A 26,731-nucleotide genomic window follows, 5' to 3' on the forward strand; every position below is an offset into this window, starting at 1 on the left:
GGAGAATTTTAATTCGGTGAATAAGGGCTCAATATATGAGAAGGTACAAGATTCCACAAGTTATTGTTATGGACCAACCAAGGGAAAAATTGGGCCAAATATTTAAATAACTCGAGCGTACAGATCCAAGCTTCCAAGAGAAGTCAACTGAGGGCGAAGTTATATAACGGGCCCGATTAAGCAGCCCAATGCTCGATTAGTCCTAGCTCCTAGTACATGTCGGTTGTTTAAATTCTTTTAGAGTTTTAAGGTGAGTGGGATTTGTGGGTTTCGTTCATTAGTGGGCTTTGTTTGTAGTTAAGTCGGTGGGTTTGTGATGGGCGGAGGAACGGTAGGTCGTTGGGCTACCACCCCACCCGATCAAACAAAATTTATAACTCAACAAACCCCGGAAGTGTAGTGGTAAGTCAAGGTCGAACCCAAAGCAATGGAAGTTGAGTGTATATTGCCTAAGTCAAGCTACTCCGAAGTCAAATGCGGGGTTTATGATAGAAACTAGAGCTAGAGCTAAACGATGCAAAGAACTTGTATAAAATCAATATAAAAGACACTAGGGTAATGGATCCACATGTAATTGTAATGGAGAATGGTAATTTGGGAGGTCAAACTAACTAAGTCAAGTGATATGAAGGAAGATCAATCATGTATCCAAAAGAGCATACCAAGATAATTCTCCTAGAGGTCTAACTAGCGCCAACTACGCTAAACACTAACTAGGAAACGTCACAAGGCACCTCAACCGAGAAATTGCAAGTTACTAATAAATGGTCCATATCATAGCAAGCTTACAATGCAATCTAGTGCAACAATTAAAGATGGCCAAGCTTCAATCAATTACACACATGCACATGAATTATCAACCAAATTTAATCATATCATCAACTCCATTAATTTTCCCCAAATTACTCTAATCCATCACTCAAACATGCTTCACCATTTCCCTAGCTAGAAAGCTACTCACTAGCCATGGAAATTAAGATCAAAACTACACTAATCATCAATTTCATCATCAACATATTTGAAATCAAAGATCAAATCAACAATCAATCAAAAATCAATCAAACTTCAATCAAACATCAAACAAACTTCAATCAATCAACAATAACATGGAAAACAAATGAAATCAACTAAAATCAAACTTATATTGAAATCAAGATGAAGATCCTTACAAACTTTTATCCAAAGATCAATTACAATGAAGAATTCTTGAACAATCAACCAAAAACCATGAGTTTCTCTCTCTTCAATCCTTGAGTTTCTCTCTCTAAAATTCTAATCAAAAACTAACAAAAATGTGAATTCTAATGTAAAGCTTATCCAAAATTAGAAGGAAATAACTATATATACAAAGTGGAGGTCGGTATTGACGCCCAAAAATAGACCCACGCCGGTGCGGACGCACATAGGAGAGAGAGTGGCGCGCACGGGAAACATACCCAGAAAGGTGCGCCCGCACGCACCAGGTGTGCGGCCGCACTCGACTAATGTGCGGCCGCACACTCCCCGAGTGCGCCCGCACCAAACTGGGTAAGCTCCTCTTCTTCTCTTTGTCCTAGCTCAAGTGGTGCACACATCCTAGATGATGATGATGGAGGACAAGGTAGGCAGCAACTTCCTTGGAATTCTTGAAGAATATAAGCCATGAAAAGAGCATATACAAGGCCTTGAAGCATGCTCCTTGGATCCCCCTTTGACTTGAAACTCTTTGCACAAGCATTAGGCATGAAAAACAATGAAGGACCATGGAGAGGAAGCTCGGGAATCCTTGGACAATCAATCACAACCTACAAACAAAGGATAAAAAACAAGTAAAAGGGAAAAATAACAAGTAAACTAGAAAATGCATAAAATCGAGAAACTAACTACAAAAAGCATAAAATGAAGAAAATAAGAGTAAAACTAAGGAAAACTAAAGAAAAGAGTAATAAAATGAAATTAAATTCATCCAAAAAGAGATCAAATGAGTGCCATAAATGTCACTCATCAGTTTGATATATATAGGAGTAGTAGTCAGGAGGTAGTGGGGAGTTTTAGCTTTTTAGTTACTTTAATTTTAGTCTTAAGTTTGATTACAAATTCTTTCCGTAACTTGCTTTAGTTAGACTTTTAATTTGCTGAGGATTTGAGATTTTAGTAATTTTATTCGCTTCGTCAATTTTGTTTCTTTCCGAGACTTCGTTTTAGTTTAGCCTTTTACTTGCTTTCTTGTTTTGTTATTACTACATTAATTTGCTTATCGTTATTTTCTTAATTTTGTATTTCATATTATTGTTTTTATTATACTTTATTTAATTGCTTTGTTTAGTTTAGTTTTAATTATGCACGAGTAGTTTATTTCTAGGGTTGTGGGGATCCATGAATAATATGAAGGGGTAATTTATTATTTTTAATTGTCAATGCATGCTAGATTAATTTCCTATTGATTGATTTAATACTCTTCAACTAGATTAGCGCTGGTCTTTTAAGTATGAGTTTTGCAATATTGATTCGAGATTCGAGAGATGAGAATTGATGTTTAGGCTTAGTTTCAATAGGCAGGTTAATTTATAAATGGTTAAGTCGAGATTCGAGAGATGAGATTTAATACCGATAGATTAATTATGTGATTGTAATACGTAGCGAAAGCCCTTTATGATCTGATTTATTGATAAATTGATGATTGATTAATATGTTTTACCCTGGAGTATTATTTATTGGTGAACCTATGCCCTAGGCCTTTTAATATTTGTTTTCTTCCCTACTTTATTTTCCTCACTCATATTCTTCGTAGTATAATCTTTAATCACAACAACATTGGTTACCCTGATAATTTAGATTATAATAATTAATTAGGAGTAGAAAGACTTGTTTCCCTGTGGACTCGACCCTACTTTCCTATCTGCATTAGTTAGAGGACTAAGGTAATTATTTTGATTTGGGGATAAGACTTTACCCTGTCAAAATTTGGCGACGTTGCTGGGGAAATGGTTTTATTTTTATTTCTGATTATTTTTGTAGTCTAGATTATTATTTTTATTTTTATTTTATATTTATTTTTTTTTCTCTTCTCAGAGAACGCAAGTTCTTTGAGATAGTTTCTCATATTTGTTTGTTTAGTACAGATCAGGTATCAAGCATGAATCCACTGCCACCACCTCCACCTCGCAAGCTTAGCGATTATTCGCAGTCGTCCCTGACGGATTTTCCACATCTATCTCCTACACCAAATCTCGAGGGAGTACAATTCGAGATCAAACCTCAGTTTATTACTATGATTGAAAGAAAGCAATTTAGCGGAGCTAAGGGTGAAGACCCAAATCTTCATATTGCAGATTTCTGTCAATATTGCAACACCATTAGGCAAGCTGGGGTCACACAAGACCAAATCAGGGAGATTCTTTTTCCTTTTTCTTTGTGTGGTAAAGCTAAATTATGGTATAATGGATTGAATAGAACTACACTTGGTATTACTGACTGGGATACTCTTGTTTTGAATTTTTATAATAAATATTACCCTGTAGAGAGGACAGCTTTGTTAAGGAGTTCAATCCTAAATTTTTCCCAAGAAGCGGATGAATCTTTATATGAAGCTTGGGAAAGATTTAAGGATTTGCAGAGAGAATGTCCCCATCATAAACTAGAACAGTGGCAGATAATCCAAGCTTTCTACAATGGGCTTGGATATAATTCAAGAATGATTTTGGACTCTGCAGCTAACGAAAGATTTATGAATTTGGATGTGAATATATCGAGCAATGTTGTCGAAGAGATGGCTATTCATAATTCCCAATATGGGAATCCCAGAGGATTTGCAAATAAGGGAAAACATCAAGTCGATTCTATATCCTTTTTGCAAGCACAATTGACTTGTATTAGCTAGAAATTAGACAATATTAATAATTCTAATTCATCTTCCATTGCTAATGTTTCTGCTATTGGTACTAACCCTATAATATTTTGTGAAAATTGTGGTCTTGTAGGTCATTGGGGGCAGAATTGTTGGAGTTCACTTGAGAAGGTTAATGCTTTTCAGGCATATAAGCAAATTAGTCCATACTCCAACACCTACAATGCAGGGTTGAAAATTAACCAAAATATGTCGTACAATAGTACGAATGTGCCTAAGCCCCCACCACAGGTACAACAACCACAATAGAGGTACTACCAACCTCCACATCAAAGACCACAACAGGTTGTTACTCTCCATCTGATTCTGACCTATCAGAAATCAAAACGATGTTAGGTACTATGCAGAAGCAGATGCAGAGTAGAGATGCGCAAATTGACTCATTGATAGCACATAATAAAATGATAGATACTCAGATTGCGCAACTTTCCTCTACTCTGCAAACTCGCCAGCAGGGAGCCCTTCCATCACAGCCAGTACAACCTACAGAATATGCGAATGCAATTACCCTGAGGAGTGGTTCACACTATGATGGGCCTCCTATGCCCAAAGATGATAAACCTGTTATAACAAAAATTGCTAATCTTGATTTCGTTATACCAAATGATGTTGTTACTAGCCCTCCAGGGCTCCAGGGTAGCACTAATATTTCTGATAATTCTTTGCAGGGTAAACTCCAGGACAAGAGTGGAGATGTACTGAAACCAATTATCAAACTTCCATTCCTTAATAGGCATTTAAAGAGTAAGTTGGATAAGCAATTTGGTAAGTTTCTGTAGGTTGTGAAAAATTTGCAGGTAACGGTTCTTTTCACAGATTTAATTACTCAAGGTCCCGCATATTCTAAATTTATGAAATAAATTTTGACTAGAAAAAGATCTATTAGTGTGGTAGAGACAGTTGCTTTTACCGCAGAATGTAGTGCTATATTACAGAATAAATCTCCACCTAAACTAAAAGATCCGAGTAGTTTTTCTATTCCATGTCATATTGGTAATCTGATGATTGATAAAGCTTTATGTGATTTAGGTGCTAGTGTAAGTGTTATGCCATTATCTGTGAGCTCTAAATTAAATATGGGTAAATTAAAATCTACTAATATTACTCTGCAAATGGCCGATCGTTCTGTTAAATATCCTTTAGGTATTTTAGAGGATGTTCCTGTTAGAGTAGGTAAATTTTATATACCTGTTCATTTTGTTGTTCTTGATATGGAGGAAGATTTGCAAATTCCGATTATTTTGGGTAGACCATTCCTTCATACTGCAGGGGCAATAATAGATGTAAAAAGTGGTAAACTTACATTATGTGTAGGGGATGATAATATTACTTTTAATTTAAATAATGTTCCTAAAAGCCCCATGTTAGAGGAGAAGTGTTATAGTGTTGGTTTGGTTGATGTAAATAATTTTTCTAATAAGCCCCAAGCTCTCATTAGAGATCCCTTGGAGGCGGTATCTTGTGTTTCATCTTCCGCAGGAAAAGCTAGTACATGGAAAGATGAAGTTGATGCTATAGAAAGAGCTCTAAATTATGTAGGGCTTGGGTTTGAAGATGAACAAGTGGAAAAAGAGAAGCAAATTGCAGAAATTGAGCCTGTAGAGAAAGTACGACCCGATGGTGTGACATTAGCTCAATCAAGCAAACATACAAAGGGGTACGAGGCCAAAAAGATTCCTCGAACAGCAAGCAGCGAAGAGCTACCTGGACGGACTTGGGAGACGGGCCCAATCGGGCCACGCTCACCCGGTCGGGCGCGAGACCGCGGTAGCAAAACTGGCCAACTTCAAACAGTCATAACTTTTGCGTTTCTTAACGACATTTTGCGTGTGACCTATCATTGGAAAGATCTTCAAGTCTACTTTCCAATGCAATTAGAATCACATCATTATCATTTGTATAAAAAACGTTATGAGCAAAATAGTGGACCTGACTCGTTTTTGCCTCTTCTCTTACTAACACTTTGTTTCTATTTTGTCAAAAATTGTACCAATGTGATGCATTGCAATGTTTGGGATGGTGGTGGAGACAAGTTTGATGATGAAGGGTAGTCACTTGGATTACAAGCTTCCCTTTAAGCCAATGAGGACATTGTATGATTTAGCTTGGGGGGGGGATTTCTTGTATATTTAGGTACTCTTTCTTTCCCTTTTCTTTTTATTTTTCTTTGGTGTGCTTAGTTTAGTTTTTAATTCTTTCTTAGACTAGATTTTATTTCTTTCTAGTGTAATTTTTATTGCTTTCCTATATAAAAAAAATACAAAAAAAATTGAAAAATTAAAAAAAAAATCCAAAAATACGTTCCAATGAATGATAAATCATGCTTCCCTGTGCCCCTCAATGAAAATTTTTCGAAATTGTTTTTATTCTTGGTGTGTGATGATAGATATTGTGGATTAGTTGATCATGATTTGATACTTGATTGCCTTGGAACCTTAACATGCGTCAATTTTGTCCAACTACTTGTGAATATAGTGCTTGACTAGTTGATTTGGTTAGGATTGTGTGATTAGTTCCTGGTATGTCAATGAATTTAAGTATTGGTTTGCAACTATGAGTAGTGCTTCATGACTCACTATTATGCACATGTGGAGGACGAAGGCATTTGTTCTTTTAGGTAGCCTTCAGATTTATTTAGATACATTTGTTCCCTTCTTGCTACCCATGTTGTTGCTTATGCCCTTTTATTATTTTTAGCTACATTACAAGCCATGTTTGCCCCATTGGTTACTAGTCCCAAGCTTGGCTTGGGGGAGCTATTAGTGAGTGAGGTGAGGGAGTTTGTAGTGTGCACATTATTTGCACAATTTGGGTGGGTTTGAGAAGTACTTTGTTCTTGATCATATTTTTGTTTTGATGAGTTTAAAAGTGTATATATTTGAGAAAAATAAAAAGTGTAATGAAAAAAAAGAAAAAAAAAGAAGAAGTTCAAGAAAAAAAGTGAGAAATTTGAAAAAAAAAAAAAGTGAACTTCTGACAGGCTAAAGTCGTATCACCTAATCAAAAGTAATTACCTAAGTCCTCTAACTAAAGTAGATAGGGAAGTAGGGTCGAATCCACAAAGAAACTAGTCTTTCTATTTCTAACTAATTAATAGCAATCTAAATTATTAGTAATAATTTGTTGTGATTTAAAGATTATACTACGAAGAATATAAGTAGGGAAAATAAAATAAGAGGAATCAATGAATTAAGGACCTAGGGCATAGGTTCACCAATAAATAATATTCCAGGGTAAAACATAATAACCAATCATTAATGCATCAATTAACCAGATAATAAAGGGCTTTCGCTACGTATTACAATCACAGAATTAATCTACCGGTATTAAATCTCATCTCTCGAATCTCGACTTAACCATTTATAGATTAACCTGCCTATTGAAACTAGACCTAAACATCAATTCTCATCTCTCGAATCTCGAATCAATATTGTCAAACTCATGCATAAAAGATCAGGCCTAATCTAGTCACCGAGCATTAAATCAATCAATAGGAAATTAATATAGCATTGATAATTAACAACAATAAATTACCCCTTCATATTATTTATGGATCCCCATAAACCCTAGAAAAAGAACTACTCACACATAATTAAATCTAAACTAATCAAAGCAACAAAATAAAACATGATAGAAGGAATAAAATAAATAACTGAGATTAAGAGAAAAGAAATCGTTACCAAAGTAATCAGAATAAAGAGTTGAGTAAAGAACAAAGTATATAGTGTAGAGAGAGAAAATAAGCTTAAGTAGAGAGAGAAAATCTAAGAGAAAGAATTACAAAAGTAAAGGAAGAATAAGGAAGTGTAAAAGGGATCCTAAACTTGCTTAACAAAAATATATTTATAATAAGCAAGAATCCTAAACTAAAACAAACTAAACGATGCTTAAAAGATCTATCAGAGACACGCGCCCGACCGGGCGCCACACCGCCCGACCGGGCGCGCCTTTTTGATCGGGCGAAGGGCTGTTGCGATATAAGTCTTCTTTGCCCGATCGGGCGCGCCATCGGGCAGACCACCGGGGGACCACCGGGCGGACCACCGCGCGGACCATCGGGCGGACCACCGGGCGGACCATCGGGCAGACCATCGGGCAGACCACCGGGCGGACACCCTTGGGCCGCTTGGACTCCTCGTTTAGGCTCGTAACTTGGCCCAAACCAAATATCCTCTTTGGGGCTTTAATCATTCGGTCCAAATGCCTCGTCTTCACACAAGTCGAGCCCTTATTCACCGGTTTGATTACTCTAACCGACCTTGGGCTACGAAAGATGGCCGTGCTCCTCCAATGCTCGTAGTTGCTCCATAAAATCCCGGGAAAGTACTCCAAAGGTGCAATTTCCTACAAAACTCAACCAAAACTACGAAAACACTAGAAACACATATTAGTAATAAAAGTGGCTCTAAAGAGCCAAAAACACTACTAATAATGACCAAGGGACGGGGGTAAAATACTACATAAACTAGACATATCAAACTCCCCCAAGCCAAACCTTTGCTTGTCCCTAAGCAAAGAGCTCATCAATGAACATATAAAACATTCCTCACCCCAATAATCAAATCAAGCACAGACGATTCAAGGCAAATCTAATGAGAATGCTTCAATATCAATCAATCTCATTCATCCAATCACTCTTCCTCCCCAACAATTGTCAAATAGAGCAAACCACACGAGCATATAGAATTCAAGACTAGTGCTCACACACTCAACTCTCATTTATGTGGCGAGTAAAAGATGTACTCGATCGCTCTCCAACCACCCTTTTATGTGAACAACGCCCTCCCAAACTCACACACTCGTGTGTTTAAAAAGATAAGCACTCAACCTAATAGTCGACTCGGAATATGTCAATTCATAATTTGCATTGATAAACAACACTTTCACATCTACACAACTCTATGCACAAGGTCGGAAGGTCTTTAAAGCTTGTAATGTAAGGCTAGGATAAAGGGTAAGAAATATTTGGGAACATGTGAGAGAAAAGCCATGCTTAAAGGGAGCCAAATCCTAATAAAACCAATGATCAACATCTCCAACATAACTAACTCCAACAAGAATCCACCAAATACTACTCCAAACAACATAAACAATCCCAACACTTACAATTTCACTCATAAAAATATGACAATGTAGAACTTGAGTGAATAAACAAACTTTGAACTCATTCTTTTTTCAAACTTGATACTTTTTTTTCCTTTGAATTTTTCTTGGGCAACTTTCATATAGATAATTTGAACATATAACAATTTTTTTCTTTTGCTTTTTTTTCTTTTTATTCCACATTGGAAATTTCAACTTTGAAACACAAATTCTTATTTTTTTCAATCACAAAAATCAAAGAACAAAATTACTCTTCTTATACCTCTACATTGTGCAAATAATGTGCACACTACAAATCCCTCACCTCACTAACTATAGCTCCCCCAAGCCAAGCTTGGGACTAGTAACCAATGGGGCTAAAAAGGCTTGTAATGTGGCTAAATAAACAATAAAAGGGCACAAGCAACAACATGGGTAGCAAGAAGGGAACAAATGTATCTAATATCGTCTGAAGGCTACCTAAAAGAATGAACGCCTTCGTCCTCCTCATGTGCATAATAGGTGAGTCATGAAATACTACTCATAGTTGCAAACCAATACTCAAATTCATTGACATACCAGGAACTAAACACACATTCCTAACCAAATCAACTAGTCAAGCACTATATTCACAAGTAGTTGGACAAAATTGACGCATGTTTAGGCATCCAAGCAATTAAACTTCAAATCATGACCAACAAGTCCACAATGCTTATCATCAATAACCAAGAATCAAAACAAATTTTCTCAAGTATGGGGGCATAGAGAAGCATGATTTACAATTCATTGGAACGTATTTTTGGATTTTTTAATTTTTCAATTTTTTTGTATTTTTCTTATAGGAAAGCAATAAAACTACACTAGGAAAGCAGTAAAACTACACTAAGCATACCAAGAGAGAGAGTGAAAGATATACCATATGAACACGAGAACCTCCCCCCAAGCTAAATCAGACAATGTCCTCATTGTCTTAAGGGGAAGCAAGTATTCAAGGTGACTACTCTTCATCATCACCACATCAATGTCACCAAAGCCTAAAGATTGCAATGCATCTCTTTGGAACAAAATTGGGCAAGAAAGAAACAAAGTGTTAGTGGAAAAAAGATAAAAATTGAGTCAGGTGCACTATTCTGATCATAACTTTTGATGTATAATTGATAATTCAATGATTCCAATTGCATTGGAAAGTAGACTTGAAGAGCTTTCAACGATAGGTCACACGCCAAAAACGGATAAGAAACGCAAAAGTTATGGCCTGTCAAAGTGGAGCAGTTTTGCTGATCCGCTCTCGCGCCCGGTCGGGCGCCATACCGCCCGGTAGGGCGCCACACCGCCCGGTAGGGCGGTATAAACCCTCTAAATTCTCTTTGTTCTCGCGCCCGGTCGGGCGCCATACCGCCCGATCGGGCGGTCGAAATGTCCGTACTCGTCAACTCTCGCGCCCGGTCGGGCGGTCCTTCGCCCGGTCGGGCAAAAATTGTCAATTTTTCACCCTTGCTCTCGCGCCCGGTCGGGCGGTCCTTCGCCCGGTCGGGCCCGAGGCAATGTTTGGTACGAGAGACTCCTTCTCTTTTTTTCCAAATTTGACTAACTCTTTTCCTTCTAACCTGTACGACTCAATAAACTCATTAAACTCTCTCCTCTCTCCTCTCAGAAGAAATAGAAAGAAGACTAAAAAAAAACAAGAAAAATACGGGTTGCCTCCCGCAAAGCGCTGGTTTATTTAGGTCCCGCACGACCCTCTTACTACATGTCGGGAAGTTAAGCCCCTTGGCCTATCGCCTGGTCGGGTGGTTCTTCACCCGGTTGAGCGATTTTTAAACCACGACTCGGCTTCCTAACACGCCCTGTAAGGCGCCAATTCACCCTATTGGGTGGATCCTCGTTGGCTTGAACTGGTGGGTCTTTACTTTTGTTCGATTGAGAACCCTTTTTGACCGTTGGTTGCCTCGATTTATCACTTTGTTGAGCTATTACAACACGATCTGGTGGAACTCTCACTATAGGCTCAGTTTCCGCAACTTGTGTACTCATTTCCACCTTCTCATCTTCAAAACCAAGACCTTCACAGTATAAGGCTTTCTCTATTGCGTCCACTTCCTCTTTCCATTGGTTAGTTGTACCTGTAGAAGATGCAACACACGATACCGCCTCCAAGGGATCTTTAACAAAAGCTTGGGGCTTATTAGAACAATTACCAACCACATCAATTTTATAACACTTCTCCTCTAGCATGGGGCTTTTAGGGGTATTATTCAAATTAAAAACAATTTTATCATCCCCTACTGATAGTGTCAATTTACCACATTTCACATCTATAATTGCTCCAGCAGTATTAAGGAAGGGTCTACCCAAGATAATTGGGGTATGCAAATCCTCAGCCATATCAAGAACAACAAACATCCACAGGTATATAAAATTTACCTACTCTAACAGGGACGTCTTCTAGAATGCCTATGGGGTATTTAGAAGAACGATCAGCCATTTGCAGAGTAATATTAGTAGACTTTAATTTACCCATTTTTAGCTTTAAACACACAGATAATGGCATGACACTAACACTAGCGCCCAAATCACACAATGCATTATCAATCATTAAATTGCCAATATGACAAGGGATAGAAAAACTACCGGGATCTTTTAGTTTGGGTGGAGATTTATTTTGTAGTACGGCACTGCATTCAGCAGTAAAAGCGACAGTCTCTACCTCACTAATAGACCTTTTCCTAGTCAATATTTCTTTCATGAATTTTGCATATGCAGGTATTTGCGTGATTAATTCTGTAAAGGGAACTGTTACCTGCAAATCCTTCACCATGTCAAGGAACTTACCAAACTGCTTATCCATGGTGCTTTTCAAATGTCGATTTGGGAATGGTAGTTTGATAATTGGTTGTTGCACATCATTATTCCTGTCTTGAGTTACAACCTTCCCTGAAGTTTTACCCTGCAATATAACATCAGAAATATTAGTACTACCCTTTAGCCCTGCAGGGCTAGGATTAATATCCCTTGGTATAAAGGAATCAGGATTAGCAATTTCTATTGAAACAGGTTCATCTTCTTTGGGCATAGGAGGCCCATCATAGTGTGAACCACTCCTGAGGGTAATTGCAAACGCCTAACTGTGCAATTTGAGTATCTATGACTTTATTGTGGGCTACAATCGAGTCAATTTGTGAGTCTCTACTCTCCATATGCTTTTGCATACTAGTTAACACCGCTCTAATTTCTGATAAAGCTGGGTCAGAAGGTGGTGGAGGAGTTTGCGGTTGGTTTTTCTGGCCAGCATTGGGATGGTAATATTTCTGCTGAGGTGGTGGTGCTGGTTGTTGTGGAGGTGGAGGTGTGGGATTTTGCACATTACTGCTCCTATAGGAAAGGTAAGGATGGTTCCGATACCCGGGATTATTATAGGTGTTGGAGTATGGGTTATTTTGCTTGACGGACTGAAAAGCGTTGACCTGCTCCATAGAACTCCTACACTCATGTTCCCAATGACCTACAATTCCACAATTTTCACAGAAAGCATCATTAGCATTATTATCAATTGCAGAAACATTAGTTATTTTAGAATTAGCAGTAGTAAGGTTATCCAATTTCTGACAAATAGAGGTTAATTGAGATTGCAAAAAGGATACAGAATCGACGTGGTGTTTTCCCTTGTTTGCAAAACCTCTAGGATTCCCATATTGGGAATTATGGATTGCCATATCTTCAATAACCTGACCTGCATCATCAACATTGAGGTTCATAAACCTCCCATTAGCTGCAGAATCCAAAATTGCTCTAGAAGAATTTCCGATCCCATTGTAGAAAGCTTGTATCAACTGCCACTGTGCTAAGTTATGATGAGGGCACTCTCTCTGCAGGTCTTTGAATCTCTCCCAAGCTTCATATAGTGACTCATCTGGCTCTTGGGCGAAATTTTGAATTGCGCTTCTCAATAGAGCTGTTTTCTCTGCAGGGTAATACTTGTTATAAAAATTCAAAACAAGAGTCTCCCAATTAGTAATGCCAAGTGCAGTTCTATTTAAACCATTAAACCACAGTTTAGCTTTTCCACATAAAGAGAAAGGAAAGAGAATCTCCCTTATTTGGTCTTGCGTGACCCCAGCTTGCCTTATAGTGTTACAATATTGACAGTAGTCAGCAATGTGTAGATTTGGGTCTTCACCCTTAGCTCCACCAAATTGCTTCCTTTCTATCATCGTGATGAACTAGGGCTTGATCTCGAATTGAACTCCCTCAAGATCTGGCGTAGGAGAAAGGTGGGGAAAATGCGCCAAAGATGGCTGAGAATAGTCGCTGAGCTTTTTAGGTGGATTTTCTCCCATCTCTAATTCTGATTCTGAAGAAGTGTCTGGATCACTAGAATCAGATGAAGGGTCTCTAGGAATTTCACCACCAGAACTCGCCAGTATTTGCTTGTATAAATTCTTTTGCCTATGGAAAGAGCGCTCGATCTCAGGATCGAAAGGAATGTAGCCTGATCTGGAACACCTGGGCATAAACAAAGAACTAGACAACAGATATGAGAACTGTCCCAAAAAACTTATGTTCTCCGGGACGAAGGAAAATAATCTAGACTACAAAAACAATTAGAAATAAAAAATATAACCGTTTCCCCGGCAACGGCGCCAAATTTTGACAGGCTAAAGTCGTATCACCTAATCAAAAGTAATTACCTAAGTCCTCTAACTAAAGTAGATAGGGAAGTAGGGTCGAATCCACAGGGAAACTAGTCTTTCTATTTCTAACTAATTAATAGCAATCTAAATTATTAGTAACAATTTGTTGTGATTTAATGATTATACTACGAAGAATATAAGTAGGGAAAATAAAATAAGAGGAATCAATGAATTAAGGACCTAGGGCATAGGTTCACCAATAAATAATATTCCAGGGTAAAACATAATAACCAATCGTTAATGCATCAATTAACCAGATAATAAAGGGCTTTCGCTACGTATTACAATCACAGAATTAATCTACCGGTATTAAATCTCATCTCTCGAATCTCGACTTAACCATTTATAGATTAACCTGCCTATTGAAACTAGACCTAAACATCAATTCTCATCTCTCGAATCTCGAATCAATATTGTCAAACTCATGCATAAAAGATCAGGCCTAATCTAGTCACCGAGCATTAAATCAATCAATAGGAAATTAATATAGCATTGATAATTAACAACAATAAATTACCCCTTCATATTATTTATGGATCCCCATAAACCCTAGAAAAAGAACTACTCACACATAATTAAATCTAAACTAATCAAAGCAACAAAATAAAACATGATAGAAGGAATAAAATAAATAACTGAGATTAAGAGAAAAGAAATCGTTACCAAAGTAATCAGAATAAAGAGTTGAGTAAAGAACAAAGTATATAGTGTAGAGAGAGAAAATAAGCTTAAGTAGAGAGAGAAAATCTAAGAGAAAGAATTACAAAAGTAAAGGAAGAATAAGGAAGTGTAAAAGGGATCCTAAACTTGCTTAACAAAAATATATTTATAATAAGCAAGAATCCTAAACTAAAACAAACTAAACGATGCTTAAAAGATCTATCAGAGACACGCGCCCGACCGGGCGCCACACCGCCCGACCGGGCGCGCCTTTTTGATCGGGCGAAGGGCTGTTGCGATATAAGTCTTCTTTGCCCGATCGGGCGCGCCATCGGGCGGACCACCGGGCGGACACCCTTGGGCCGCTTAGACTCCTCGTTTAGGCTCGTAACTTGGCCCAAACCAAATATCCTCGTTGGGGCTTTAATCATTCAGTCCAAATGCCTCGTCTTCACACAAGTCGAGCCCTTATTCACCGGTTTGATTACTCTAACCGATCTTGGGCTACGAAAGATGGCCGTGCTCCTCCAATGCTCGTAGTTGCTCCATAAAATCCCGGGAAAGTACTCCAAAGGTGCAATTCCCTACAAAACTCAACCAAAACTACGAAAACACTAGAAAACACATATTAGTAATAAAAGTGGCTCTAAAGAGCCAAAAACACTACTAATAATGACCAAGGGACGGGGGTAAAATACTACATAAACTAGACATATCAACTTCTAAGAAAAAAAAAAGAAAAAAAAATGAGCAAAAAGAAAAAAAAATGTTTGATGTTCAAATTATTTAAGTGAAGGTTGATCAAAAGAAAAGAAAGAAAAAAGTTGAGTTCAATGTAAATATTTGAGTTTTGAGTTCAAAGTTTGTTTATTCACTCTTGTTCTTTATTATCATATTTTTGGGAGTGAATTTTGTAAGTATTGGGATTGTTTATATTGATTGGAGTATATTTGGTGGATTTTTGTTGGAGGTGGTTATGTTGGAGATGTGAATGATCATTATTTTTGGCCATGGGTTTATTAGGATATGGCTCCCTTTTAGCATAGCTTTTCTCTCACATATTCCCAAATTTATCCTACCCTTTCACCCTAGCCTTACATTACAAGCTTTAAAGAACTTCCGACCTTGTGCATAGAGTTGTGTAAATGTGAAAGTGTTGTTTATCAATGCAAGTTATGACTTGACATATTCCGAGTCGACTAATAGGTTGAGTGTATGTATTTTTAAACACACGAGTGTTGTGAGTTTGGGAGGGCATTGTTCACAATAAAGGGGTTGGTTGGAGAGCGATCGAGTACATTTTTACTCGCCACATAATTGAGAGTCGAGTGTGTGAGCACTAGTCTTGAATTCTATATGCTCTTGTGGTTTGCTCTATTTGACAATTGTTAGGGAAGATTGGTAGTTGGATGGATTTGATTGATTGACTTTGATACATGTTTGTCAGATTTACCTTGAATTATATTTATTGATTTTAATTGTATTTGGGGTGAAGTATTGATTTATTTATTCATTGATTTGCTTAGGGACAAGCAAAGGTTTGGCTTGGGGGAGTTTGATGAGTCTAATTTATATATATTTTATTCCCCGTCCCATGGTCATATTTGTGCTAATTTGAGCTCTACGGAGCTATTTTTATTACTAATATACGTTTTCTAGTGTTTTTGTAAAGTTGGTATTATTTTATAGGAATTTGCAGATTTATGACAATTTCCAAGCTTATTGAGCCACTACGAAAATATTAGAGTCGGATCGTATTTTATGACTGTATATATTAAGCGCAAGGCCGAGTTGGAGAATTTTAATTCGGTGAATAAGGGCTTAGTATATGAGAAGGTACAAGATTCCACAAGTTATTGTTATGGACCAACTAAGGGAAAAATTGGGCCAAAGATTTAAATAACTCGAGCGTACAGATCCAAGCTTCCAAGAGAAGTCAACTGAGGGCGAAGTTATATAACGGGCCCGATTAAGCAGCCCAATGCCCGATTAGTCCTAGCTCCTAGTACATGTCGGTTGTTTAAATTCTTTTAGAGTTTTGAGGTGAGTGGGATTTGTGGGTTTCGTTCATTAGTGGGCTTTGTTTTTAGTTAAGTCGGTGGGTTTGTTATATATAGGAGTAGTAGTCAGGAGGTAGTGGGGAGTTTTAGCTTTTTAGTTACTTTAATTTTAGTCTTAAGTTTGATTATAAATTCTTTCCGTAACTTGCTTTAGTTAGACTTTTAAATTGCTGAGGATTTGAGTTTTTAGTAATTTTATTCGCTTCGTCAATTTTGTTTCTTTCTGAGACTTCGTTTTAGTTTAGCCTTTTACTTGCTTTCTTGTTTTGTTATTACTACATTAATTTGCTTATCGTTATTTTCTTAATTTTGTATTTCATATTATTGTTTTTATTATGCTTTATTTAATTTCTTTGTTTAGTTTTGAAATATTGATTCGAGATTCGAGAGATGAGAATTGATGTTTAGGCTTAGTTTAAATAGGCAGGTTAATTTATAAATGGTTAAGTCGAGATTCGAGAGATGAGATTTAATACCGGTAGATTAATTATGTGATTGTAATACGTAGCGAAAGCCCTTTATGATCTGATTAATTGATACATTGATGATTGATTAATATGTTTTACCCTGGAGTATTATTTATTGGTGAACCTATGCCCTAGGCCTTTTAATATTTGTTTTCTTCCCTACTTTATTTTCCTCACTCATATTCTTCGTAGTATAATCTTTAATCACAACAACATTGGTTACCCTGATAATTTAGATTATAATAATTAATTAGGAGTAGAAAGACTTGTTTCCCTGTGGACTCGACCCTACCTCCCTATCTGCATTAGTTAGAGGACTTAGGTAATTCTTTTGATTCGAAAAATATTGTGTAGAACGGACTCACATGAGTCCGTTCTACTTACAGGCCCGCGCGCGGCCCGACTATTAATTATCAATCATTTTTTGATTTTTTTTTTTAAAAAAAATAAAAACGTCTTCCAACGTTCCGCCTTTCTCCTCCTTCTTCTTCCCCACGTTTTCTGCAGTTACACTCCATTACACTCCATTACTCTCAACTTAACTACATTTTCCCTAAAATTTCGCATCACTCCTTCATTTTCTAGCTTATATTTTACTTGCATGTACTTAATTTTCATTTTTTTTTTACATAAACACTAATTTCCGTCTTCCTCACCTACATTAATGGCTGGCCTTCCTCCTGCTGATGATTCTCCTTTAAAAGTTTATATGAAACGAACTAAACAATCATCAAAACAACCTCCGAAGATAGTTGAAATGCCAGAAAGGTTAATAAATTTTTTAGTTATTATTTGCTTATTCGTTTTTTAAAAAAAAATTGTCAGTAATTTTTTTTTGTTCTTGTTCTTGTTTTGTAGGGATGATTCACAGCATCCTAAGAAGCGTGGTCCTAAACAAGGTTCTAAAAGAAGTCGATCTGTGAGGTGTGATATTCGAAATAAATTCTTTTAAATTCGGAAAAATATTGTTTTGTATATTCAGATGCACGTCAGGTATTCGATGAAATGTAAATTGTTGTTTTTACTTTGAATATTCTTGTGTAGGATTTTGTTATTTTTGATGTAATTACATTAGTTGTAATTTTGATTATTTTGAGGATTGACTATTATATAGTCAGGAATTATATTATTTATATCAGAAATAAGCATTTTATTATATTATCTTTAATTGTATTATTTTATTTTGATAATAGTATATGTTTTTCAATATTTAGATGTTTTTCATCAGAAATTAAGTTGTTGTTGTCTGTATTCAAATTTATCATACTCAGGAATTAGCATATCTTAAACAGGAATTAGATTTTATAGATCAGGTATTATGATATATTATTCAGAAATAAAATTAACTCAGTCAGGTTTAAGATAAAATTAGTCAGGAAACATATTATAATAGTCAGGAGTTGTAATACCAATATAATTTGCAGTAATTAAATGTTTGAAAATTTATTATACCCAGGTTTTACATTATGTTAGTCAGGAATTAGATAGTTCTTGTCAGAAAATAGATATGGATAGTTAGTTTAAAAATAATAATATTTAGATACATTATAACTCGTCAGGTTTTAGATAATATTTGTCAGAAAATAGTTAATAATATTCAGGAATAATAATATCAGTATTTAAAGAGAATAATTAAATGTTTTAAGATTTATAACATTAGTCAGGAATTAGCATATATTAGTCAGGAATTAGATAGTTCTTGTCAGAAAATAGATATGGATAGTCAGTTTAAAAATAATAATATTCACATGTATTATAACTTAGTCAGGTTTAAGATAATATTAGTCAGAATATAGATAATAATAGTCAGGAATAATAATATTAATATTTAAATAGAGTAATTAAATGTTTTAAGATTTATAACATTAGTCAGGAATTAGCATATATTAGTCAGGAATTAGATAGTTCTTGTCAGAAAATAGATATGGATAGTCAGTTTAAAAATAATAATATTCACATGTATTATAACTTAGTCAGGTTTAAGATAATATTAGTTAGAATATAGATAATAATAGTCAGGAATTATAATATCAATATTTAGATAGAGTAATTAAATGTTTTAAAATTTATAACACTCAGGAATTAACATATATTAGTCAGGAATTAGATAGTTATTGTTAGAAAATAGATATGGATAGTCAGTTTTAGGATAAAAATATTCACATATATTATAACTCAGTCAGGTTTAAGATAATATTAGTCAGAAAATAGATAATTATACTCAGGAATTGTAATATCAGTATTTATATAGAGTAATTAAATGTTTTAAAATTTATAACACTCAGGAATTAACATATATTAGTCAGGAATTAGATAGTTATTGTCAGAAAATAGATATGGATAGTCAGTTTTAGGATAATAATATTCACATAATAATACTCAGTCGGGTTTAAGATAATATTAGTCAGGAAATAGATAATTATAGTCAGGAATTTTAATATCAGTATTACATACAGTAATTATATATTTTAAATTTTATAATAGTCAGGAATTAAATGTTTTAAAAGATAATTATGCTAAGAAAATAACATAATTTTTTTCAGGAATAAGTGTGTCTTATTCATGTTTTTTATTTTTCAGTGCTCTTACTGAAGATGATATTTCAGACCTTGAAATTGGTGCTAAATCTAGTCCTAGTTATCTTTATACAATTATGGAAGATTTTAGTGATGAGCAAAAGAAGGATGTTATAGACATTGATTTTGGTGGATTGCTTCAAATGAATTTGCAGGACAATATCAGTCATCAGTTGTACAACTATATAGTAACTCATTTTAATCCTCATGCTAGAAATCTTATTGTTGGTAAAAAGGAACATGCAATTCATATTGATAGTTCTGATATTGCTGATGTGTTGGGTATTCCTTTTACTGATATACCTGTGAAAGAGATTTCTAAAATGAAGAAATCAATCAATCCTGATGAATATTTGAAGATAAAGTGGAGGAGGTTCTTGGGTTTGGATTTAGAGGATGACTCTGAACAGGGAAATGAAGCTGAAGCACAGAAGCAAAAGAAGAGGAAAACAGAAGAAAAAGTTGTTCAGGGTAGGAAGAAGAAGAAGACATATGTCAATATTATTACTTATAAGATGATGTTTGAGAGATATAGAGATGGTGGTGCTAATTTTAAAAAGCTGTTTGTTATGTTTGCTGTGTCTACATTTTTGGCTCCAATTGGTGATAAGTCTCCTAATTTTAATATCATCAAGTCTTTAGAAGATGTGTGTTTCATTAAGGCTTTCAACTGGGCTGGTTATGTTATGGACTTCTTATGTGCGTCAATAACAGATTTTCAAGCCTTTGTTTTGAAAAAAAAGGAAGGGAAGGAGTTGAAGACAAAATCTAAACAAGTAAATGGCTGTCTAGTTGCTTTTGTAATTGCATTTTTACAAAAGTTTGAGTTTGGGACAACTTTACATCGCAAGCCGTTTATTTCGAACTGGACCTGTGAGAGTTTGAACCAGAGGATTAAGTCTGTTGCTGAAAATATGGATTATGGTACTGTGAGACTGTACCCTGCTGCCTCACCAAAACAATATGCTGGCAAATCTGAACAGGCTCTTCTTAAAACTTTAAGGCTTGACAGTATTGAGTTTAAGATTGAAGACAGTGATGAAGATGAATATTTGGATCAAAAAAAAGAAAGAAAGAAGGAAGATCAGGTTGTACAATCTACTAGCTTTGAATTGAAGGATATAAATGACAAAGCTAGATATGTAATGTACAAGATTCCTAAAGAGTTTCCTACTGATGCTGAAATTGATAATATGGATATCGACGTAAGTTTAAACTGCCATCTTTTTATTATATTTTTAGATTTTTTATTATTTGCTTTAATTAGAAATTAGAATACTTTTATCAGGAATAATAAACTGTTATCAGGCTATTCAACATTAATAATTTCAGTTAGAAAGTAGAGTACTTTTATCAGGAATAATAAACTGTTAGTCAGGAATATGGTAAATTTTGTCAGGAAATTAAATTAATATATTAAAGTTGTTAATTTGATAATATATTATTATTGTCAGGATTTAACATTATATTATCAGGAATTATGTACTTTCTATCAGAAATTAGCATTTTCTAATATTTTATTTGGATTATAGTATATGTTTGTTAGGATTTAAATTCTTTTCATCAGAAATTAAGTTGTACTTGTCAGCAATAAGAAACTATTAGTCAGTAATAAGAAACTATTATTCAGGAATATGGTAAATTTGGTCAGGAAATGAAATTAATATATTAAGGTTATTGTTGATTTATTTCCTTTGTTGTAATTTGGGAATACATTATTATTGTCAGGATTTTCTACCATATTATAAGGAATTATATACTTTCTATCAAAAATTAGCATTATCTAATATTATCCTTAAATCTATTAATTTATTTTGATTAGTATCTGTTTGACAGGATTTAAATTCCTTTCATCAGAAATTAAGTTGTTTGTCAAAAATAAAAAACTATTAGTCAGGAATAACATAAACACTCTCAGAAATTAGATTACTATTATCAGCAATAAGAATTATGTTATTTTCTTACATTTTACTAATAAGAAACTATTAGTCAGGAATAACAATTATGTTCCTTTTATACATTTTACTTATTTGTTTTTTACTTTATTTGTTGATTAGCCTGTGAAGAAGAAAATGATGAAATTCGGTCGAGATTTGAAGATTGTATCAGAGAATCAAATAGACTTTGCTATTGATTTGAAGGATGAAGCAAAATCATATTCACAAGAATCTCAATCTCAAGGAGAGGATGATTTCTATTCAAATCCTGAATTTTTAGCAAAAATTGATGCAATAGTTGAAGCTGCAATGCAGACTAAAACTTTAGCTACTGATTTGGATCAGTTTGATAAAACAAAACTTAAGTCTGATGCAATTGTAAGTTTGATTATATTTATTATCATTTTTTTATTCTTATTAAAATTATATTAGATATATATCTGATATTATTCTTTATTTTGTATAGGTGAATGATGTTGTTTCTGATCTTGGTTTGCAAGAAGATCTAATTGAAGATGCAGAGCAAAATTTAGAGGATGCAAACCAAGGAATCATGGAACAAGAAAAAGAAGCTGAAGATCTTGGTTTGAATAATGTTCAAGGAAGTGATGTTGAAGACACAACCGCAGAACCAAAATTAGCTGAAGGCACAACACCATCAGAAAAAGAGGTGCATTCAGTTAGTAATGAAGGTCTACTTAGTTCCACATTACCTCCAAGAACACCAAAGAAAGCCAAAGGACTCAATGAAATTTATTCATCTGCTATGAATGAGAATCAGGCTAGGCTTGTGTAAGAAGGGAGGAGTTTTCTCTAGGGAGATACTTCTTTGCCTAAATATTATTTAATTACTCCTACTCCTCCTACTTCTCAAGATACACCAGTATCCCAAGAAGAAAATGCACAAGTTACTGAAAAAGAAGAAGTTCAAGAAACTTCTGAAAAAGAAAATGATAAAAACAAGGAAGATGACAGCACATCTAAGGTGTAATATTTGTATTTTAACTCAATAATTTATTTTAATAGTTATTGTATTTAACTAACATATTTTATATAAATAAATGTGTTTATTATTCTATATTATTGTATTTATTTTTATTTGTATTATTCATATGCTTTCAGGTTTTTACTAAATCTGATGATGTTATTCAGTCTAAAGCTACAAAGGAACTTGCTTTAGCTATTTATCAAGGTCATCAGGTAATGGTTTATGTCAAAAATTATATATTTTTCTAAGGAATACTGATTGAATTAGAATAAGATTGAGTAAGTCAGGAATAAAATTGTCTTTTTCAGGAATTAAATTACTTATATCAGGAATTACATACTTTATGTTAGGAATTTGATTGAGTTAGTCAGGAATAAACTTGTTGTATTCAGGAATTATATTGAGTTAATCAGGAATTAAATTGAGTTCATCAGGAATAAACTAGTCACTGTTATTAATTAAATTGTGTTAGTCAGTAATAAACTTGTGGTAGTCAGGAATTAAATTGTGTTAGTCAGGAATAAACTTGTGGTAGTCAGGAATTAGATTGTATTATTCAGGAATAAACTTACCTTGGTAAGGAATTAACTTGTCATTGTCAGGAAATAGTTTTTGTTAGTCAGGAATAAACTTGTCATAGTCATGAAATTAAATTACTTTTGTTATGATTTATATTATGTAGTATAGATTATTATTGTCATGGTTTAGAAGACTTTTGTTTGATATATATATTTTTTTCCTTGTAGGAAGAACAACCTCAGCCTAGAGATGCATGTGCTGTTTTAGAATTGCTGAGGAATAAAACTGTTGCTGTTGAATCTATTCCTATTCCTATTGTTTCTATTCCTTTGGACTCTCCTACTGCTGCTACTGGTGACATTATTCAGATAGATAAAACTCCTGCTCCTCCTAGTATTGATGATGATGAGTTTATAGTATCAGAAAAACAACCTCCCAAAACACACATTGACTTAATTGATGTTGATAGAATTCCTAGTCCTGCAGATGTTCTTGCTGAATCTACTATGATACCAGCTGATAAATATTCTGGAAAAAGGGAGAAGAGAATTCATGAATTAAAGCAAAGGCAGGAGGAGAGATTGGTAGCAGCAGCTGGTGGTTTAGATTGGGTTCTACCACCTATTCACAAGATTCCAATTCAGATGAAAGACAAGATTGTGTGTAGGAATTTGCAAGAAAACAAGCCATTGTATCTAAAAAGATAGACTGAACATGAATTATACATGTGTGATTACTTGTTTTTTATGCACTATTTTGAGAAGTTTGAGTTAGATCCTACTGGTGAAGATGAGGGAGTTAAGAGGCGTAACAACAGTCTTTACGTAAAGGATATACGTACTGTTATCTGTCAGTTTCCCACTGAAGATCCTGAACAGAGTGATCTTATTTTGGTAAAGGAGGAGTTCTGTTCCCTACGTCCGTCTGAGTGGGTTAATTCTGCTATTCATGATACTTGGGCTACTGTGCTCAACATTGAAGAGGGTAAAATAACTGACAGAGGAGTTTTTCAGTATAAAAGATTTGTTTTTCAAACTGAAGTTGCTGTAAGTTTTTTTTTCTTTCTTTACTTCATTCAGAAATAAATTTTATTTATAATATTCTGTATTTAATATATTTTTTTGTTTTGTAGAATGTTACATGGAGATACTTAGAAAAAAGGGCAATTTATAGAAAAGAAGTTGCTCTCATAAAGAAAAAGGAGGCAATTTTGAAAACTTTGAAAAACCCAGTGGAGTTTAATAAGTGTAAAGAGGAATTGTTAAAAATGGAGATGGATTGTAAATTGAATATGCATAAAGGTGAGGACATTTATGACAGCATTTGCAAGTGGGTTAAGCGTTTTCCTTCATTCAACATAGCCGAAGCAGATTTGGTAAATTTTTAACTTTATTTCTTCTTTGTATATTCTATATTCAGGAATAAGCTAAACCTAGTATGATACAAGCTTTTATTAGTCTGAGTTTTATATTATTTTAAATCAGGAATTATATTACTTTAATTAGGAAATAATTTATTTATGTTAGTAATTAAACTGTGTTAGTCAGGAAAAAAATTGTATAGTAAGGATTTAAATTGTTTTAGTCAGGAATAATATTGTTTTAGCTAGGAATAAAATTGTTTTAGTCAGGAAAAAAATTGTGTTAGTCAGTAATAAAATTCTGTAAGTCAGGAATATAAATGTTTTACTCAGATATTATGATCTTTTAATCTGTTATTTGGTTCTTTTAGTCAGTTAATAAATGTGTTACTTATTGTGAAAATAATGTTTTATTTATTTTGCAGCTATTCTTTCCCATTGCGTTCGATAATCATCATACTCTGCTGGTTTTCAATTTCATTGATGGTATTGGTCCAAGAATAGATTGGATAAATAACAGGACTGATATTGATCGAGATAGATTAAATGGAATAGACAGAGTGCTGGTAAGCTAATTTTAAATTAAATTTGTGAAAATTATACTTTTAGATGCTTTCAAATTTTATAATTTATATATTTATAATTACAGATTAGAGCTGTTGGTATCTTTCTGAAAAAGCATGAACATCGACATGGTGACACAAATTTGGAAGAATTGGAATGGCATGAACCTAAGTTTACATGGCAAACAAGCCATGAAAATGAGGATTGTGGCCTTTTTACATTAATGTGTATGAAAAATTACAATGGTATATCTGGAGGTCTTGTCGACTTGAAATATGTAAGTATTTTTTTCTCCTTTGTTTTTGGATTTATAACTATTGTTTTTTAGTGTTCTTATTTTGTTTTTTATATAAATTTTTAGAAGTAAAATCGGAAGATATATAGATGCCAACTTGCTTATCAGATGGCTACTAGAGAAGATAATTTTTTGCGGAAGAAATTGTGGAATGATTGCATTGAGTTTTCAATTAACAAGCATAAAATTTGGAAAGCTCAACCTTCAAGAAAGAAGCTAGAGGCCAAATATCAGAAAGAAAAGGAAGCCATTCAAAAGGAAAAAGAGAGGCAGTGGAAGTTGATACAAAAAGAACTAGAAAAAGAGGAAAAAGAGAAGCAGTAATTGGAAATTGATCAACAGCTTCAGAAAAATGAAGAGGAAGAGGAAGATTAGATTTTTTTTTTTTAAACAATTAATCATACATGTACATATATTTTTTTTTTTGTAGTTAGGCATTATTTTTCTTTTGTATAGATACTTATAAATTTGGTATATATATGTATATATTTTTTATTAAATCCGTTTTCTATTAATCATACATCTATATATTAGTCATACATTAAAATACTTGTGTCAGAAATTAATATCAAATTTTAATTTTAAAAATTTTAAATATCAAACTTAAAATGAAGAAAATGTTTGTCATAAATTAAATTACTCTTCTCAGAAATTACTTTATTTATTTTAGCAATTAAATTCTTTTGGTTAAGAATAAAATTTTGTTAGTCAGGAATAAACTTGAGTTAGTCAGGAATAAACTTCATTTAGACAGGAATTAAGTTGAGTTACTCAGGAATAAACTTTAGTTAATCAGGAACTAGTTTTTTTTTTAAATCAGGAATAGAGTTGAGTCTGTCAGGAATAAACTTGAGTTAATCAGGAATTAGATTTTTTAAATCAGGAATAGAGTTGAGTATGTCAGGAATAAACTTGGGTTAGTCAGGAATAAGATTTTTAAAGTCAGGAATGATATTGTGTTAGCCAGTAATACAATTAGTTTACTTAAGAATAAGATTCTAGAGGTCAAGAATTAATTCAGGAATTAAAACTCGATTATCAGAAATTAAAATGTAATAGTCAGTAATAAAATTGAGTTATCACAAATTAAATCAGGCATGAAATTGTGTAAATCAGGATTAAAATTAGTTTAGTCAGGAATAAAATTTTGGATGTCAGGAATAAACTTCAGTTACTCAGCAATAAGATTTTTAAAGTCAGTAATAAAGTAAGGTTAGTCAGGAATAACATTTATCTAATCAGAAAATAAAATAATTTTTTTCAGAAGTAATCAAACCTCAAAATTCCAAAATATAGTATTGTTTAGACAAGAATAAACTTGAATTAGTCAGGAATAAACTTGATTTAATCAGGATTAAGATTTTTTAAATCAGGAATAGAGTTGAGTCAGTCAGGAATAAACTTGAGTTAGTCAGGAATAAGATTTTTAAAGTCAGGAATGATATTGTGTTAGTCAGTGATACAATTAGTTTGCTTAAGAATAAGATTCTAGAAGTCAAGAATTAACTCAGGAATTAAAACTCGGTTATCAGAAATTAAAATGTAATAGTCAGTAATAAAATTGAGTTATCAAAAATTAAATCAGGCATGAAATTGTGTAAATCAGGATTAAAATTAGTTTATTCAGGAGTAATCAAACCTCAAAA

The 26,731-nt window shown here is 34.0% G+C and overlaps 2 non-coding genes across 2 annotated transcripts; one reads left to right on the forward strand and one right to left on the reverse strand.

Annotated features, from left to right (window-relative positions):
- Nucleotides 1–3,511: 3,511 nt before the first annotated feature.
- Nucleotides 3,512–3,618, reverse strand: LOC145609789 (small nucleolar RNA R71). Its single transcript, XR_014106082.1, has one exon. It is a non-coding gene; the product is annotated as a small nucleolar RNA R71 (small nucleolar RNA).
- A 9,193-nt stretch (nt 3,619–12,811) lies between these two features.
- LOC145609810 (small nucleolar RNA R71) lies at nt 12,812–12,918 on the forward strand. The gene has a single exon (XR_014106100.1). It is a non-coding gene; the product is annotated as a small nucleolar RNA R71 (small nucleolar RNA).
- The last annotated feature ends 13,813 nt before the right edge of the window (nt 12,919–26,731 follow it).

This window comes from Chenopodium album, chromosome 23 (assembly GCF_948465745.1).
Source record: "Chenopodium album chromosome 23, dcCheAlbu1.1, whole genome shotgun sequence".
NCBI classification, from domain to species: domain Eukaryota; kingdom Viridiplantae; phylum Streptophyta; class Magnoliopsida; order Caryophyllales; family Amaranthaceae; genus Chenopodium; species Chenopodium album.